Here is a 19935-nt window from a genome sequence, read left to right as displayed (position 1 = left end):
GGATACAGACTGTGGATTTACATTTTTAGAAAGTCTTGACGTTATTTGGCAGCTTCAGAGTGAAAGGTCAAACTTTAAGGAAATACAGATATACAGCTAATCTCCAAAAAATGTTGAACTATTCCTTTAAAACTTTCACTACCTTTACAACCTGGTCTTTCATAGATTTTCTCTTTTTCTCTGCACCTCTGCTCTGCATCTGTGTTTATGTCTCCCTCTCTTTACTTTCTTCTCTCTCCATCATTATCTTTCTCTCTGCTCACAGTTACTCTATTGACTCTCTCACCACTTAAATCTCCAACACCACAGCTGAAGCACCACTGTCCATTTAACAGCCGTTCCACTGTCAAGGTTGTTTCTTCTTGACAGAGCACGAAGGTTCAGTCTTGACCTCAGGAACTGTGGTTTAGCAGAATAATCCCAATTAAGATTTTTTACTTCAACTGCAGCTCATGGTCTTTCTCAACCAGTAGAGTTTGCTCAGTTGTCATCACAAAACTTTAGCATAGAGCTTCTTCTTGACTCTTTCCTCCTTTTATACCTCCCAATAGCCAATATCCCTGAAGCCATTTCTGCCCACCAAGGCAGCTGTTATGTTTTTTAACAGCTCTTCTCATTGATTCCTCACCCACCAATAACCCTCTAAGAAAAGCTTTGGGGAAGTATGAGTATCCTCCTTTTGGCACTTTCCCAACAAAAATGATTTCTCCCAAAATTGAAACCACAAAGTTACATTTCCTTGTAGTCACACTAATAAGAAGAGCCAGGGGTGACTGCACGAAAAAAATCCCTGATCCCTCTGTTTAAGATTAATCATATCAATGAGTCATTATGAAATCCCTTCCTCTACTAATACCAAACTGATGGATTAAAAGGGACAAGCCATTTTCTGCTCCCTTTGCTTCTTGGAAGGGCGAACTGAATTGGATTTGTATGGACTCAGCGGAACAGCATATCCACTTATGGAGGGCAATTATGCTGGCGGGAGCACTTCAAGACGAGTCACTCTTCATAAGTTGGCCCCACAGAAACGTGTTTTTTCCTGCAGCCCTCCCGAGAACCTGTGTGTTTCAAGCTGTTTGTGGCTGTAAAGATGGAGGTGTTTGTCTTTTTCATGCCTCCCTTCCATGTAATTCAATTTGTTTGCTTTCTAGGGAAAAGCAATCGCTGTAAGCCCACTTGAGGCACACGAATTGGAAAGGTAATTTTGAAAAAGCCCCCCCGCTGTTGTTAAGTTGTGTAATCACAGATAATTTCACAACCTGCCGATACATTTACAAGGAAATAAAACATTTTTCACGCAGTGGTTCTAGTCGCAGAGTGAAGCCAGCTGAGGGGTCAAAGTTCAATTCAGATCTATTCAAAAGTCAGGTTTATCCTCAGAGTTAATGTAAAACATCTAGATTTAAACCCACAAGGCTGAAAAGGCATCAGTTATCTCTCTCTATAAAAATGCCCCCCACCAGAGTAGAGCCAAGAGCAAAGAGCAACTATCAGAGACAGTTCATGTCAAGGTGACAGCTGGTTAAATCCGGTGCTCAGACATGGATTCACCCCACAGGTTGAACTGGTGCGGGGGCAAGTAGAGCGGAGAAGGACCAGCAGGACTGTAGGCAGTACAACACAGACCACTGTGTGTGTGTGTGTGTGTGTGTCTGAGCAGTGACACTGAGGTCAGGTCATCAGCTTTTTTTTTTTTTACTAAAAATCCAGGGTTTCAGTCACCTGAAGAACAACTGACAGTCACACACTGTGCGTTCCTGCATCCTGAAAGGTCTTTTAATTGGCTTTGCACATCACTCACAAAAACATCCTTATACGACTCATTATTAAAGAAAAATATGAATGCAGGTTATTTTCCTCTCATTGTAGTTTATTTCCTTATTTAAAAAGAAGTACATACTCGTTACTAACGTGTTGTGGCTTTGTTTTGTTTTTTTATTTTTTTCAAGACAGACAAAGAGAGACAGGAGCACACTCCAAGCTTAATTTATGCTCAGTGCGCGTGAACATAACCCCGCGTGCAAATGCAATGCCCACCACTCACAAAAGGGAGAATGGGGGGGGGGGGGGGGGCGTACAAAAGGGTGACCCCGCCCTCTCCGTGACATCCTCGGCTTCTCATTGGCTCTCTGTTGTTGAGGAGGTGCGCCGCAAACACAAACTGGAATGTGTGTGAGTGGGACTCAGTGTCTGCTGTTCGTGGACGGACCGCTGCACGTAGACTTTTGCAGCAGCAGCAGAAACAAACGACGAACATCTATCGCTCATTTGGGCGATTCGTCCTGGAATTGAGAGATTTTTTTTTTTTTTTTGCATCCCGAATAACAGCGAGATATCCGCATTTAAAGCGCATTTTTACTCCTCTTTTTTCACGCATGGGTGGGAAGGTGCAGGTAGACGGGCAGAGACGCCACTGAAGAGGAGGCACTTGTGTGAAGTTTTTGGAGAGGTAAGTTTAAAAAAAAAAAAAAACAGCTTAATGAAGGCTAAATACGGCCAACAAAACGGAATTGTGTGGGGGTGTGAGGACTGTGGTGCGCCTTATCTCCCGGCTGTTTGGTGGGGGAAAAGCTTGTTCTCCGGGGCAGTAGGTTAGTGGATCAGGCCAATGCTTGGAACTGAAGGATGCCAGCTCAGTGGATGATAAAACCCAAATAAACAACCACCTATTTCAGTTTTAAGTAGAGCTTTCACGACCTTAAGTGCCCAGGATCAGTCAGTAATATCAAACTGTAAGTTACAGGAGGATGGTTTCGATGTTGGTTTCATACTTCCCTTTAAATGTAGTCATTTAGGGAGGTGAGCTGCAATAAAAACAGTAAATTATAGAGGTTTGGTTTGTGCAGTCCTCTCAGTATGATGTGTGTTTTCATGTGATTAATGCATTTGTCAGTGAATCCTTCTGAGAGATGACATGCTGTGAGTAATGTCCGCCCTTGAAGTAGTTTTGTGTTTGCTAGAGACACGTGAAGTAGGTTTGAATTGGAGTAAATGTTATTGTGAAGCTTCTGTCAATGTGTGTGTGTGTGTGTCTATGCATGTGGGTTTGTACATTCACTGATGAGAGAGAGAGAGGGGCACACTCATGATGCTACTCATGTGAAATGGTGAGAGAACCAGGTCAGTGATTTTAAAAATGCCCCTCCAGGTTTTGCTAGGGGATGGGGGTCAAAGGGCATCAGTCTTTTTTGACATGTATGTACGCTTGATACCACCTGCAGTGGATCTGCCAGCTGAATCAGAGCAGATAAACAGAGCAGCAGCAGGACGAGGAAAAAATAAATATCTGTGAAGTCTCATCTGTTCTATCAGGAGATATTACCAGTTGTTATCAGCTTCCTACCTGCCAGATGGTCTGGAAATCACTTTTTATTCCTGCTTTCTGGGCTTTGAAAACACCTTAGCTTGAGAAAAGTGTTCATCTTTGAAAATCTCCTCCTTTTAAAAGACTGCCAACTGAGCAGACATTATCTTTTCAGCTGCATGTACTCCAAGTTGATAAAAAAACATCAGTTTCCCCCAGATATCACAAGCCCTAATTTCTCAGCCAGCTCCAATGCACTTGAAAATAAAAACAAAACAACAGGAAAATCTTTCGCCCAAACAACCACGCAGCTTGCAGCGAGGCTCCCCCGGCTGCTCATGCTTTTTCTGAGGAAAAAAGTGGGGGGGGGGCATTTTTTTCAGGGCTAAATGCTCTTTCAGTGCAGCGCCAGGCTGACTTTGATATGGTTAAGTGGAAGTGCTTTGCTTCCCTGCCAGCCTGTTTGGGCCACGGTTAAGCTGTTTGAAGGGGGCTGGAGACGAGGGGGTAGCGTGTTTGTGCCAAGCCGAGACGGGCTGCAGGGATGCAGGACCAGCGTCTGTTCCCAGACTCTCACACACAAGCTCTCCCTCACCTTCTCTCTACTTTACCCCAGCCGGCTTTTCATTCCCTGCATCTGCTCCCTCAGTCTCGCCCCCTTTTTTTTTCCTTCTTTTTACTTCTCCCTCCTTCGTCTCTTTCTCTCTCCGTCTTTCACTTTCTCTGTCTCACACATGCAGGGACAAGAGCACACACACACACACACGCGTGCACTCATTTCCTCCTCTTTCTCTCCAAAGCCTCATTAAAGGAATTATGACTGTGTGGTTTGGAGGAAATTCAGACGCTCCCTTGTTTTGTTGGGTTTTCCCCCAAACTACTAAAACACAACACCGCAATGTTGACGTGAACTGGATGTGATTTTTTTTTTTTTTAATTAATGTCAGCATCTCCTGAACGCTTGTGAGTACGGTAACCTGGGACCACAACTAACAGTCACTTTCATTATTGATTATTTTCTTGATTAAGCATTTTGTCTATGAACTGTCAGTTTCCCAGAGTCCAAGCTGATGCCCTCAAATGTCTTGTTTTATCCAACCAGAAATCCACAGTCCAAATATATTAATTTCTGTTTCTGTAGTTGGCAACAATATCGACAAGCATCCAGTGGTTCATTTGACTGAAGCCTCAGGCTTGTCTTTTTAAGACTTGTCAACTTTACAACCTATTTAAAGACTCATAGTTAAGAAAGTTTAAAGGAAACATCTTTCATGCACTGTGTGCCAAGGATGGCAGTGTCGGTCGATTGGTCTACCACTTGTGTATTCATATGACTTCAGAGATCCCTTGACTTCACCTGCTGCCAGCGGGTCAAATATGTCAAATATGATATACAGTTTGGGAAATAAGTATTCAACACACAACAGTATTGCTACATTGGAAATATATTCAATGAAAAAAAATGCTGGTATGTTGAATACCTATTTCTCCCACTGAAATGTGGTAGGCTACATATATTCATGGTTCCCAGAGGATGAACTGTATGAACTTTGACCCTCAACCTTTCCTCTAGCATCGACAACAGGTTACAATTTCAATTTGGTTTATGACCAAATACCTGCAGCACCACTGACATATTTCAATAGAAGCAGATAATGAATGCTATTTTGTATACAGTGAATGACAAACCAAAAGAAAAAGGAGAAATATGATGTGGATTTACATTGTGCTGGCAGCTATGATCAGGACTTGACTACTATTAAAGTCTATTGATGTCTCACATGTGAGCACTTGACCTTTTCCTTTCCCCAGGAACTCCCACTTGCAGTTCTCAGGAATATTGCCTGTGTGTGTGTGTGTGTGTGTGTGTGTGTGTGTGTGTGTGTGGGTGGCTCTGTTCGTTGCATGCAGATACATATGTTTTTCCATCTGCGCGCATACGTGCGGTTGTGGGGGGAGAACGTAGGCCTCGCATTCTTACAGGAGGAGTGCCTCCTTAAAGTTTTCACAGCTGATAGTTATTTCATGAGGCGTGTAGGCTGAAGAGAGTTAAAGCGCTCCTCTGGGATGGGGAGAAAAATGATTTCATTCAGAAGCTTCTGCTACTCTGGATGCTCTGTCAGAGTTTAATGATAAAGACGACTTAAATAATAAAGTCAAATCTCCTGCTGAGTTTCCATGATCCAGACTTCCAAATTTAACTTGACCCTCAAGTCTGTGTCTGGGAAGCTGCTTTGATATAACTCGACTGGCAAGAGGTTGATCTGGTTCTGGTTCTTTGATGAAACTTTAATATTGCCTGTGGGGAAACTGGGTCATTCTGTTCACAGATATAGAAGACAGTTGTTTTTATATGCCTGTCACAGTGCATAGAAAGTGGTATTATTTTAGAAACAGTTACTTCTCAACTTTTCGCACCGCTCAAGCTCTTTAAAATTCTGTTTGGTCAAAGTGATTCATCACATGCACAGTTGACTTTGACAAACGCCCTCTTTACACAGACACCAGAGTCAGATAAAGGGGCCATGCCGTCTGCTCTGAGTCAGGAGGTTATCTGGTCTCAAGATGATGGTCTGGCCTCATTTGCCTGTCTCAACATGTCCTACAATCACAGCTTCTTCGGGCTGGGTCGGTGGGTGAGAGATATTTTATGTTAGTTGGGAATTTCTGGTGTCGAGAGGGTGGGCTGTGGTTGATATACTGGGGTTACAGTGGAATGTGGAGGGAGGGGCAGAGGTAGGGAGTGGAGGGGTGACTGGGACCGTTAGACGACCAGCTGGAAGAGGAGAGGTGGGAGGTGGTATCTCTGGGGAGGGGCGAGAAGAGAGGAAGAATTTCAAATTGTAGAGGAGGAAAGTTTTTTAGTCTTGCTAGTGGCATTGCTTTTAGGAATGTCAACCCACCAGACATTCATGGGCCCCAGAGGATGAATTAAAGTTGACCTTTGTGATCACTTGACTTTTCAACACCAGCAGTTAAACGTTTTCATTTATCCTGTGAGATATATCACCGCCACTGGATGGACTGACGCAGAACTGCATGCTGACATTCATGTTTGTGTTTGTGTTTTGTGAGTGAAAAGTCTCAACAAATACTGGATGGACTGCAGTGAAATTTGGATAGAAATACCAAAACAAGATACGAGGTATCAGAATCAGATGGGCTGTAACTGTCACTGTTGACCTCACACAGCCTCACAGAGCTGAGACACTCCTCTTATTTTTCTAGGTGTGAGATGTGCTCACAAGCTGAGAGATGAAATGAGAGAAAAGAGAAATCATTCTTCTTTCTGCTCAGCTGTTCCCACAGGTCTTATTTTCTCTCAGTGTTTCCGGTGTGTCACCAGTGCTCTCTGCTGTGTGTCAATCAGTGTAGCTACAGTAGCATTAGCCTATAGGATAGTTGAGCCGTCCAGAGAGACATCACAGCTTTTCGGGTTCGTGGCTTAAACACAGCTGCTTTACCAGAATCCATGGCTCAGACAGTTGTAGTGTATAAGAGAGGAGAGTGTACATAGAGGCCACTGTCAGTTATATCACATGAAAGTCAGTATGTCCACACAACACACACATACATACACACATAACTGTGTTCATGCTTGTGCACAGTGTGAATATAAGGGTGTGTATGTGTTTTTGTGTGTGTGTGTGTGTGTGTGTGTGTGTGTGTATGTGTGTTTTGTTTTGTTTTTTTTCTCCTGACTGCATGAGTAAGAGGCGCTGACGTGTGAAAAATGATAACCGGAACAATTATGTGTTGCTAATGGACTAATGAGTGCAAAGCTCTGTCAGTGTGTGTGTGTGTGTGTGTGGTGTGTGTGTGTGTGTGTGTGTGTGTGTGGTGTGTGTGTGTGTGTGTGTGTGTGGTTGCAGGTCTACATCTACTCTAGGGTTTTCCATCTTTATTCTTTTACCTTTTCACCCCCCTCCTTCCCTTCCTCCATCCTCCTCTGATTCTTCCTCCAATCCCCTCCCATCTGTCCCACACAACCCCCACCCCCTCCCCTCCTTCCCCTACTCTCTTCCATAGATACAGATGGAGAATTTATGGAACAGTGTTTGAACCCTTCCTCACCCCTCCTCCCGTTGTCTCTGAGCAGATCAGCACAGCATTCTTGATGGGTGTGAACTGGTGGTGGTGGAAGTGTCCCCCATTAATCCTCTGCTCCAACTGTGTGACCATGCTATGAGGGGAATACACATGCACCACACGACTCAAGCTCCACTCTAGGCGTCATGTGCGACACATGATATTTGACATACTGGCACATAACGCACACACCTCTGGCCGGGGCAGCTGGGAGCTGTAACAGCGCACTGATTGCCATAAGCGTTTTAGGGCCCTAAGCTGATAATCTGTCTGTTTTGGTATTTGGTGAGCTCCCTCGGCAGCGTCCAGCAGCTGGAAGAGACACTATTGGTTCATGTCTGTGTGTCACGATGGTTTTATGTCTGACACTTTGTTTACCAGCACAAGGACAACATGCGGATAACAATTTTGGTGTGTGACACATCTAATGCCTGCAGTCCTGACAGCTTTCTCCTTAGTTATTTGTAATAAGTTGTAGATGTGCTGTCAAATCTCCGGGCTCCTGTGATGGATCTCTCAGCAACTGTCAGCGCCTCACTTGTCTTTCCGGCCTCCTGTCTCCTCTATCTCTGCTTGGTTTGTTATCTCTGTTGTTGTCTCTCATGCTTTTTTCCCTGTCTGTTTGTGCAGACTTAGTTTTAGACTTTTCATCTTACCTGAATTTCAGCACTGTGATCACATTTGATCCCAGACACCTTTGCATCTTCCTGAGAGAAGGACCCATGTGATTGGTTTCTTCTGTCACAAAGTGTTTTTGTTTTTTTGCTGCCTCGGGGTTGCCGTGACACACAGCTGTGTGATGGCAGATGAATAGAGGAGGAGGGGCACTCACCTCGTCCTGAGGTGAGTGTGTGTGACGATGACTGTTCATTCTTTGAACTTTGCTGCTCCTCTTGCAACAAAATATGTCCTTAAAGGTCGCAGTTGCCCAGTGTGATGATTTATGTTTTGGGCATCATCATAACCCAAAAATGTCACTGCTGTAGCTGAGAGTGCAGTGGATATGGTTCATTTTAAATGATTGAGTTTATAGAAAATACATTTAACAAACTAGCAATAATTGATTTAATCATTTTAAAGGGCAACTCCACTGAACTACATATGGAAGTCAGTTTACTGGTCTCACCAGTAACAACACCTCAACACCATGGACATTTATCATTGAATTTTGTTGTAGAGGAAAAGGTCAGCGCAAATTAAAATTCAGTTGTTCTCATCAGTTCTCTTCAGTTGTTCAGCATAGGGCCACTTAACAGAAAGTGAGTTAGGCCATTCAGATCCAGCTCCACTTTTTCCATCATTTAAAATTAATGAGGCAGCAATGAGAAAAACAGAAACAAAGGAGATGCTGAGATGAAAGCTTTTGAACATAGAAGTTACTTGTTTGTCTCCTCTACTCTTGAATTATGTTGCACCAGATTCATATGAACCCTGATTATGGAGGGAGACTTTGTCTTTTTTCTTAAAATGATGAATCATGCTTTAAGCGATTCAGTTGTATTTATGGGTAATAGCAGTTTCTTATGTACGTGTATCAGAGAATTAACACTCAATATATGGAGGTGATCTCAGGCTGAAACACAAGGCTGCAGCACACAGGGGACACTGTGTGTCTTTGAGTGGCTCTTGTCCTTTTTTGTATGTCCTCCACTCTCTCCCACATCTCCCAGGCCTGCCTCTGTTTTATATGACAGATAAAAGCTGGCATGTGATAAAGAAAATAGGGGCAAAAAATGGCAGTAATCCATACATCAGAACACAGTAGGGACCAGATGTTATGTGAACAGCTGGCGAGGGTGGAGAGGTTGGGCTGGTGAGCGGCACAATGGATGACAGTGCATCTGTATTACTGCTCGTCTGATGCATTGGCCGCAGATGTACAGACCGGCTCGTTCTCTCTGTCACTGTCTGAATCACCCTTGTTTCTGTCGCTGTTTGTCTCCGACTCTGTGCCTCCACTGTCGCTGTTTGTTTGCTGGTTTTTTTTTTTGTTGTTTTTTTTTGTTGTTTCCTTTTCTCTTTTCACATCACGAGTCTCTGCTGAACTACACCAGCTTCCAAAATCTAAATAATTAACACTAATCGGCCCAGCTTTTAAGTAGTGAACGTCCTCATGTCTTTGTGCAGTGTTTAATTTCCAGTCTAATGCCTCGCAAGTGGTCGCCGTAGCAGAGCTTTAAAATGCACTTCATATCTTCTCTGTGCCCCCCCGCTCCCTGCTGAGTCTTTACTCCAAACAGCATGATAATCTCCACAGTTTGAAATATTTAACTGTGAAACCAGGGTTTGGGGAGAAAAGGAACAATTGTGCCCTACGGTACCCCTTTTCTTGCTTCAGCCTTTTTCACCTGCAGTGTGTTTTTTCTTTTCATTCATTCGCTCGGTAAATTGTCATCCTGTTGTTAACAGTATGGTAATGGTTTAGTCAGGGCTGGAGGAGGAGTGAGTGGGACAGAAATCAACCATGACTTCTGTTTGTAAATTACACCCACAGTGTGGCATTGCATTGCTGTTGAGGGAGAGTGTGCCTTTATGAATGTACTATGAAATGAATATAACCAGAAGGCATTAGAAACAAAGGTGTGAAGCTCAGACCATAAATGAATGTAGACCATAGTATGTTTATTGGGCTGCTGTCAAGGAAAAATTGCATACAATTGTAGCATGAATTAGTCATTAAGTGCGGCTTTTCATACATTTTGTGCCCTTTAAACCTTTTGAATCACTCAAATATAAACAGCCATTTCTTTATTTCTGATAATCGTGGCCCATGGTTTTGTAAGTTGTCATTTCCCATTTGCTAAATACATCTCTGCCAAATACAGCCGTGGCCTCAAGCCCAGGAGGACACCTCGCTGTCCTGCCACCTTCCTAGCTGATACATCGCAGTCATGAATTGTGACAAACTCTGCAGCTGGCGGTTTTCCCACGGCCGGCTAATTCACACACAGCTACAGCACTCTCGAGCTTGTATTATCACTGTAGCTGCTATCAGTGAAGAGAATGTTGTCTTTTCCCGCTAAAAATAACAAATGGAGCTGAAATAACCAGTGTAATCCTGTTTGTGTGGCAACTGCATTCCAGCGCTGCAGCATAGGTGGTCACTCTCAATCAGAGTCATACATAAGTGAGAAGAATCTCATGTTGACCCAAATGCAGAGAATACTAATATGTCATTGTATTAGAGAGATGTGTGTGGCACAATGTGAGGAGAAAAGATGGAAAAAGAATGAATGGGAGTGGGGTTAAGAGTACATTCTTTCATCCACTGAGGGGAAAATCCACCCTGAAGCTGTTGGTTTGATGCATTTCCAGGCGTTTGTTTTCTTGTTTGTTGGTGTAATTTTCTACATAGACAATGTGACATTGCGTAAATATTCCCAGTGCAACTAGACAGCATTTAATCGAGGAAAATGCTCATTTTCTTGCTCTTACTGTGCCGATTATGTCACTCGCCTGCATGTATAACAAACAGCTGAATAAAAGAAATTTACACTTGCTCTCTTAGGGACAACACTTCTGGGAAATGTAGTAACTTAAAGAGCAGCTTAATATGAGGCTGAAGTCAGGATTTGACTGTCCACTCCTTGATGTCTGTTTCACCTCTGACCTCACCAAGCATCACTACTGCCTATGGTCAGAAGTGTGCTCTGTTGCACTTGTAACCAGATATAGGAGTGCCTCAATAATACTAGAGAGTTAATGCAATGACTGACATTTACCAAAGACTATGATGGTGTCTGTGAGACTTTATTAAGTTTAGATGGTCTACCTCCAGTTCATAATGGTCTTTCAAGTAGTGGGATCCACATGTCCTGGACTTGGTGATGGAGCTGGCATCCCTGCTGACAGAACCACTGTGCTCAATAGCAGCATGAGGTTTTATGGTGTCACTGTCTGGAAACAGTTCAACAAGTCCACATGGGAACAAACTAGTCCGCAGGCTTTCAATTTTTGATTGAAATCTGGTCGTCTGTGCATGTGACTAACAGGCTGATACTGCTGTTTTAATATGATTAAATTGTTTGTTTGTCTATAAACACTGCAAAGGATTATTGATACCGAGTTGATCATCCTGGTGAAATTAAGTAAATTGACTTGCATTAAAATGGTGTCAGGACATCATGCTGTCCCACTTTGGTACTCAGCATGAGAAATCTTCATCAGTAGCTGTGCAGCACTATCAGATTTGCTTGTGATGGTGTTGTCATGGCGCTACTTGATTTGACTGCAGCATTTAATGACTTTGTTGTCAGTGTGTGGACACCAAGTCAGCAAGAGACACATCATGTGCTTCTGGTTTAAGCCCCTGTCTCTTTGCTGCTGCTGCTGCTTTCTACTGTACTGTCTAATAATGTATAAATGTCATGAAAATAATCTTTGAGTCCAGGCTTACAGTTCTCACAAGTGATTACATGCTGCTCTCCACTGCTGAAATGTCAGCGGCAGCTGTCTGAATGTAACTTCAGTCCAGACACGCCTCAGTTAATCTGGTCATCTGTACATTTAAATGCCACTCCATATCCTGGCCTTAATTTTTTCCTGCATGCTCTGCCTCACGAGGACACTGATGACCTATAATTAGAATAGAGTGACTATAATCGCACGTTAACGATATGTGAGGAAATCTGAACACACTTAACACACACACTGGGGTGTAGAGAGCAGTAGGTGCCTTTGAACAGCGGGGAAATGTCACTGAGATGGAGAGAAGTGTTAAATGTACTGGCTCAAAAGAAGAATATAAAGAACAGACGTACTAAATACTCCTCCTGATCGAGGTGATACATAAATGAAACAGGATTAAATCAGGTAAACACAGGCCTGAAAAAACCCAAATCAGAAAATTAGATGTCAGATTTATTGTTTACATGTGTGTTGTTTCTGTAGCTTATCAGAAATATTTCTGACCTCGACTTTTCATGTGATGGAGCTGGCACTGGCCTTCCCTCACACACACACACACACACACACACACACACAGACACGGCAGATGGCAGACTGTTTGATTCCCACACTTTGGCACCGATATACCAGTCATGTCCCCTCTGCAACGCATCCAGTTTTCCTGGTAATAAACAGTTAAACTAGATCAGATGACTGAATTGTTTGTCAGCTGATTCTGGTTTGTATTATTTATAGTCTGACCAGTCTAATGTTTCTCTGATAAAGCTTTGGTTGTTTTTTAGTGAATACACCATGGCAGGACGTCTGAGATCAGAAGAGTCTGATTATCTGGGTCTGAATTTTTGGTCAGATAGGATCGTGATACACAGGGAGCTCAGTCAAGCAGAAGAAAACAAACAGTAATTGTTTTTAACTCTAAAGAAAAAACACATTTTTGTGTTTCCAGTCTTTATGCTAAGCAAAGCGACCGTCACATGGCTCTAGCTTCATATTTACTTCCCAAAAACACAAACTATTCCCTTAAAGAGAATGCATTTGTGCCTGAACAAACTTTGTGACATGACAAACCGTCATATCTTCATATGGAGCAGTTTGCTGTTGTTTAGACGAATGAATCGTCCCAGTTTCTTGACAAGCAAACTTCAAATCTGTGTCCAGATTTGCGACTGTTTTTCATCTGTTTCAGGTCACCCAGGCTGACTTGTAAAAATGTGTCATCAGTTACTTTGTCTTTGCCGTGTGTCAGGTTGTTTTTTTGTCAAACATTTGTGTTCCATTCAAAGGGATGATTGTAAAGAGGCATTGTTCACATCTTTATTGATGACTTTTGACCAAGCCATTGATTCTTTTTGTACCTGACGTATCCTCGCTGCATACCAACATCACACAGGATGTGTTGAAATTTCTGTACTGCCTGTTGTTTCTTTTGTGTGTTTTGTCTGTGTGATTGGATTCCTGGAACTGCAAGCTGGTGACTCTTAGTCTTTAGTCAGAGTATAAATATGTTATTTATCATCCTACAGGTGTCACATGTGGGGGTGACCTCAGCCGTAACAACAGCGTCTCTATTCTCAGGTTCAAAGCTTTTGGTGAATTCCTGACTGTCACCGGGTCATGTTATTACAACATCTCTCTCTCTCCCTCTCTCTCTCTCTCTCTCTCTCTCTCTCTCTCTCTCTCTCTCTCTCTCTCTCTCTCTCTCTCTTCTCTCTTTCTGTGTGTGTGTGTCATGTGGATATGTCTTACAACCTGGTAACCAGGGGGGTATTAGTTTACACTTGTCAAAGCTAGTGACTTTAGATGGATGTTTTCAGGGTTTCAGGATTTCACTTGTTTACATGTATTTCACATAGACTTTGCTCAACTTTCTGTTTCAAGTAAAAGATATTTTTAGCCATTTGGAGACAGTGGAAGCTATATAAGCCATAAACACAACACTGATGTAAACTAAACTTAAGCTGATATGGCTAACATACTAGCACACAGTTGCCTTGAGTCACATCTACCCTATACAGAGCAATATTAGCTTTCATTTGGAGTTGTGTATCTGGCCGACTTGACAGTCAGTTCAGTTTGTTGCCAGATGGTAATTTTCTGTAGGGTTGTCACTAAAAGTGACACCTTTCATATACATGTAGTAATTTGGTCCATTGTGAATATAAAAATATTGACTATAGCAGCTTTAATTTCCTGCATTTCACAATATGTACAGCGCTTGTCTCTGTGTTTTTAAGTAAAAATGAACTTAAAACACTTAATTGATCTCTAACTTTCTCCAGGTTTCATTCCTTTTCAGTCAAAGTGTTTTGCCGGCAGTGAAAACAGAACCATTCTTAGTATTAAAGGTATCTCATTGCAGCCTCACAAGGTGATATTGACATTTTTATGCTGTGCACTGTCATCCTAGAACAGGTTCCTCCCTGCCTTTTAGTGGCTTTGAGAAGCTTTTTAGTGAAGATGAGTAAGTACTCCTTTCTCAGGAAGAGCTTTCACTTTTCCTCTGCACTGAGAATAATGAGGCTCTCTGTTCCTGTTGTGAAAGTAGCTAGAAATGGTCACATCCCAAATTCAGTTAAGGAGCAATATCATCATCTATCTGCTGTATAGTGCTATAGATTAGCATTTGCATGTGCATCATTCTGTTGTCTCCTTTCATAAACATGAAGGTGCTTGTGATTACTCTCATCTGTGTGTACTACAGGCAAATTTGTTGATGTCACATGATTTATCTGCAGGGAGTTTTGGATTTGAACATGTTCTCTCCAAAACGGTCAACAGGTTAATAGGATGTGATGAGAGCGGGATTAAAACATGCGTCTTTCCATCTCAAAATTAATCTTGTGCATGTTGAAATTTCAGGATGTCTTACTATGAGTCTTCAATTGTTCATTCTGAGGGAATATCTGAAGGAGCTATATTCACTTACATGCAGTGGTATTGTAGTGCGAAACGAGCATGCTAAATAGACCTTGGTTTCTTTTTTGACAGTGGTTGAGACACATTCATAACAAGCTGCTGAGCTTAAGTAACAAAACCAAGCAGTGTCAGGTGTCTTTCCCTCTTGTTTTCAGTTTTGACCGGGATTACAGGAAAACAAGGACACAAAGAAACAATATTGTATGTTTTGGCCGAGGGACGTCAGCCAGCAGTCAGTTTTAGTCCAGTTTGGAGCTGAGCCAGCAGTTATCCTCGTCGCTGAACCATTTCACACAAGCATGGACACGACCATGTGTAGCATGAGGAATAACTGAGCAGCTTTTAGGCGCACGCTTGCAACCTGCAGGGTGTGTTGGAACATGTTAATCTGTTTCCAGTCATATGTTGACAGTGTATCGTCATTGTAATCTCTTGGATTTGTGCTGTTTCAACAGAGCCCTGATTGTTTGTGCCCTGTAACCAGACTTTTGCATCTTTTTATACACTTTCTCCTGTTTTGCATAAAAGCTCTCATTTTCTCTGGCCTGCTTTATTCTTTAATTTCCTCCTATTTTTATCTTCACTTCCTGTCACAGTAAATACAAATGGATAAAAATAGAAAGCTTAAGGATGCCTTTGATGAAGTTGTGGATACATTTAAAGCATCATCTGCAAAAGATCTGGCTACAAAAACCGCTTTTTCCAAATGAAGGATTGGTGCTTTAAAAGCCTCGGCCCTGTAACATGAGGGTGTGTGTCCTACTTCTTGGCAGTTGGCTCATAACCGTTGTTTTACGTAACACACTTGTCTTCTGTTGCCATGGTGAGACTAATTTATACAGGCATTAAGAATTAGCCTCCTGTTGTTAACATGCACTGTGGGCTGATGCTGGTTTTTACACATAAATACACACTCATACACGTTTGGAAAAGGGGCACACACACTCATTGGATTATTCAAGAGTCTGTGTGTGTGCATGCATCTGTTTGTGAGTATAGGCGAGACTCCTGTATACAGGAGGAGAGTGCAGTGGGCACAGAAACACTTAACAGCAGGAGAGAAGCTCAGAAAGACTGATGTGATGATTATCGGTGTGAAGGATCCAGAGATGCTGCAGTGTTTGTTTATATAAACTGGCTTTTACTGGTTTTATCTCATCACTGTTCTTCATAGGAAAAGACCATATTTTACAGTCAATACAAATTTGTACAAAAAAAGAAAGTAAGGATGAGAGTGAAAAGTAGAGAAAGTGTGGTGAACAGACCAAACAACAGTGAGTCACAGTCACCGAAGAGACCACGGTGGAAGAAATGTTTGAAGAAATCAATTTATATGAGTCACCTGTACAGAGATCCCCAAATATGAATGGAGGACTCAGAAGTTGTGAGATGTGGTGTTTTGTGTCTTCCCTGAAAGTTGAGGTTTATGTGTGGACTTGTACAGCCAAAAGCATCAGGAGGTTGTTTGGTAGCTGTACTAGCTTCTCTACTGGTGCTGTTGCAGGAAGTAAAACCACAGAGAAAAGCATAACGCGACTATCCTTGGAAGTTTATGAAACTCTGAAAAGCAAAGAGAAAAACTGAGTAAAGTTCATTAAACAAACCCCTGCTTCCAGCTCTAGAGACATAGATAATAAAATGAAAATGGCACAAAGCCATTTTAGTAAAAAGGCAACAGATGGCAACAGACATTCCTCCTGAAATGTGCCAATTTTTGTTCAAACAAAATTTCATAAAACAGCGTAGCTTACATAGCTAATAGTGGTTAGCCAGTAGCAAATGTACTAGCAGATGACACACACACTGTCAGGGGTGGGACGAATGCATTAGTGCACATGGACCTCGGAGCGCTTACGGCAAATTGATATCACATCAGGTGCTCTGCTCTCTCCTTCCAGCCCCCCCTTCACTAACTTGTGTGAGAATGTGTTATTTGTCGGTGGCGCAAAGAAGTGTAGCTGAGAGGTTTGTACGATTCAGTGGTTGAACTCAGCTCTTTGTGAGGGAATGTGCGTGTGTCTTTATCTATGTGGGAAACATCGATTTAAATGTGAAGTTTGTTTTGAAGGGGCTCGCTGAGGCTCATGCCAAAATGTCTCCTGCAAGAACACGGGATATATTTTCTTTGTCTTTGGGTAAATGGCAAATATTTTACCCTTGAAACATTGATAGAGAGGAAAATGACACATTAACTAACAACAGTGATTTTTATTTTAAATTAATCTGCAGATTCTTTTTTCAGTAAATCTTTTTGTCTATAAAATGTCAAAAAATAGTGAAAAATGTCCAGGACAATTTTCCTGGACCCTGATGTGATGCCTTCACTTGTCTTTTCTTTCTGTTTTTTCTGACCAACAGTCTAAAACCAAAATATATCAAGTTTTATATGATATATAACAATGAAAAGCAGCAAATCCACACATTTGAGTAGCTATATGCAGATAATTTTTGACATTTCTGCTTGAAAATTAATTGATTCAATCACCTCCCAATATTTATTTAATGTGTAACAGCTAGCTAAACATTCACAGCTTAGATACAGGTGCTGCAGATGTTTCACTGATAAAGTTTATTGTGTTATGGTTGAAACACAGGTACTGTGTTTTTATCTGAGGAAGAGAAGAGACAAGATAATTATTTTTTTATAAAGTGTCACATTTATTCAGCAGTGGCTGAGCCAGTTCCTGGAAATGAATGAAGAACAAGCACTAAAGTGATTCTCATACTGTCTCCAGCTTACTGTCAGTGTTAGGTTTTAGTGAGCACTCTCTGTAACTCTGAGGTAAATATGAAACTATCTTCTACATGTACTCTCCGATACCGTTCTCAGTGTTATTCCCTTGAGTCTTCATCATGGGTAGAACAAGCTGCTTGTACCACTTGAGAACATCAAGTCATTGAAGGGACTAGAAATTGAGTAGTTCATACCATCTTGTATCACTGTGTACAGTTTTTAGTTCTCAGGTGTCCACGTCTTCTCGTTCTAAATCTTGAGGAAATGGTTGGGAAGTGCGGGGAATAGAGTGCCTGTTCTGTGATTACCCAGAGAACATTAGGTAACAAAATGTACCATCATTTGCCACCCACTGCTCTTCTTTTAGGAGAGTGAGTCAGAAAGTCAGAGAGACAAACAAGGCAAGGCAGAAAACTGTGCTGTTGAACATCCAGAGACTGAAATGCTCCACAGCATCAGAACAAGTTGCTGCTCTCCTGTAAGGTTTTTTACCTGCTGCCAGTCATGATTAGTGATCAGCAAGGAGATAATGTAGTATTAGTAATTACTGACTTTCAGTAGAATCACGTGAAAATGATATAACCACATAATGTGATCAAATTCCTGATATCCAGATAAATATTTCAGAGCAAGTTAAATGCTTATGACAGCAATTAGGAATGTGCTCTGTTGTACCAATAACCACACCCAACAGTGACGTCACTGTGCACTGACACACCCTAAAGTACACTTCTACATCACTACTGCAAGGTGAGGAGTTAAAACACTTGAGTCAGTTACTTGATTTCAGCTGGTGTTGCCCTTTAAAATTGCATCCATTGAAAACAAGTTTAAAATGCAACATTTGACATTGTTTCACTCATAAAGTTGACAGGGTGACTGTGTAAACAGCAACAGTTGTTTATTTACACATCCAGAAACCACAGAGTAACATGAGTCTTCATTTGGAGCCATGCATCCAGGCATTTTGTGAATGCAAATCAACTTTCATTTTAGCTCTGTTTATTTCTCCACAAACTCATCTGGCTCTTTAGCTGCTTAACGCTCCACTGTTTTCACCAGCTAGTCACTAACTTTTTCTGTCTGCTGTTTGGTACTGAGAGTTTATTTCAGGAAACTGCTAAGTTGGGTAATTGATTGTGGGTTTGTCTCCATCAGCAACAGGCTTCACTTTGCTGATTGTAACATGGTCCATTGTTAAAATAAAAACTTATGGTTTGTGCAGCTTTAATAATGTTGCGGTAATGATTTTAACTGTCTTTAGCCTAAAATGCTGTGTACAAGATATATTTTTGTCTGTCTCTGAGTCACAGCTACCAGGGTCCTCTGTGTTACAGTGAGCTTGATGCTATTAATAGTCTGAACAGTATCAGTCTCACTGGCCTATTGTCTCCCCCCCAACTGCAAAAACCCAGATCTAGTCTTTCCTTAGGCCCCATGTCAGGTCTTTGTGTTGTCTGCCACAGAACCCAAATGAGAGGATATCAGGTTGCTGGTTCAATCACTTGTAGTACTGTGGTGTCTGTGGAGGGAAGTGGTATGTGTGTGTGTGTGTGTGTGTGTGTGTGACGACATGAGCCCCCCCTTCTGATGAACACACAAGAGATAGCCTGTCCTCTGGAGACAGAAAGATGGATGGATCAGTGGGAAAAAAAACAGCACATACAAACATAGAGCCCCACAAACAGAGTGACACACACAAACAGACCAAAAAAAGCAGTGTTTTTCTTGTCACTTAGTTTGGCAAAGTTGTTCAACTGGTAACGCTGTGGGATGTTTTAACTGGTTAATGTGAGGAAGGGAAGCAGACGCACAGGAAAGCTGAACACTGAGTCTTCACAGGCTGATTCCTCTGCTTGTTAGCAAAGTTTAATTTGATTTGACAAATCTGTCTCTCTCTGTCTCTCCTCCAGGCATTTCTGTGTTACTATACTTTCCATTTAGCTCAGTTGTGAAGCAATACAGATTAACGAGACAGAAATGACACTTCTCTGGCTTGCTGCAGTTTTTACAGTCATCACATTATCAACATCGAGGTCAGCATGTCGGTCAGATGAGCCAGTGTTTCTCGCTATTCATGATTTTCATCTCTGAACTTGGTTGATATGTAATTGTATTTGATAACCCATCATTGCACTTGTTCAGTATTTAAATATTTAGCGTGAGTCTAGATGGCACGTTACCACTGCAGGAACCAGGAAGCATGTCAGGCACTCAGGAACCTTAACCTGGGTGACCCTGCTTCAACTGGAGGAAGCTGGGTCTAAATTTAGTTCCTCAGCGATAGTCCCCATGCCTTGCCTATAGGGTAATACTTGATGATAGTCCTGGAACTGTCAGGGCAGAGTTTACCATGATGAACACTGCAACTGAGAGAGCTAGTGAGCAATGAGCTGATTTTTTAAAAATCCAGGTCAGATATTAAAACAGAAATCAGCAGCCCTCAAATAGCTCTTTTTGACCAAAAGATTCCAGGAACTAT

General features: G+C 42.0%; 1 protein-coding gene across 4 annotated transcripts in view; it reads left to right on the top strand.

The window, feature by feature from the left end:
- The window catches only part of ripor2 (RHO family interacting cell polarization regulator 2), a 78735-nt gene that overhangs the window by 32779 nt on the left and 26021 nt on the right, over positions 1–19935 (top strand). The window contains exon 1 of one of the 4 annotated variants that reach the window (XM_018697991.2): positions 2144–2452. The exons of the other annotated variants lie outside the window; for them this stretch is intronic. The gene's annotated coding sequence lies outside the window, so the exon portion shown is untranslated. Of the gene's footprint in view, positions 1–2143; positions 2453–19935 lie in introns of those variants that run through there. 4 annotated transcript variants of the gene reach the window in all.

This window comes from Lates calcarifer, linkage group LG3 (genome assembly GCF_001640805.2).
Source record: "Lates calcarifer isolate ASB-BC8 linkage group LG3, TLL_Latcal_v3, whole genome shotgun sequence".
Classification (NCBI taxonomy): domain Eukaryota; kingdom Metazoa; phylum Chordata; class Actinopteri; family Centropomidae; genus Lates; species Lates calcarifer.
The sequence above is the reverse complement of the archived record's forward strand: the minus strand, read 5'-3'. Positions and strand labels throughout refer to the sequence as shown.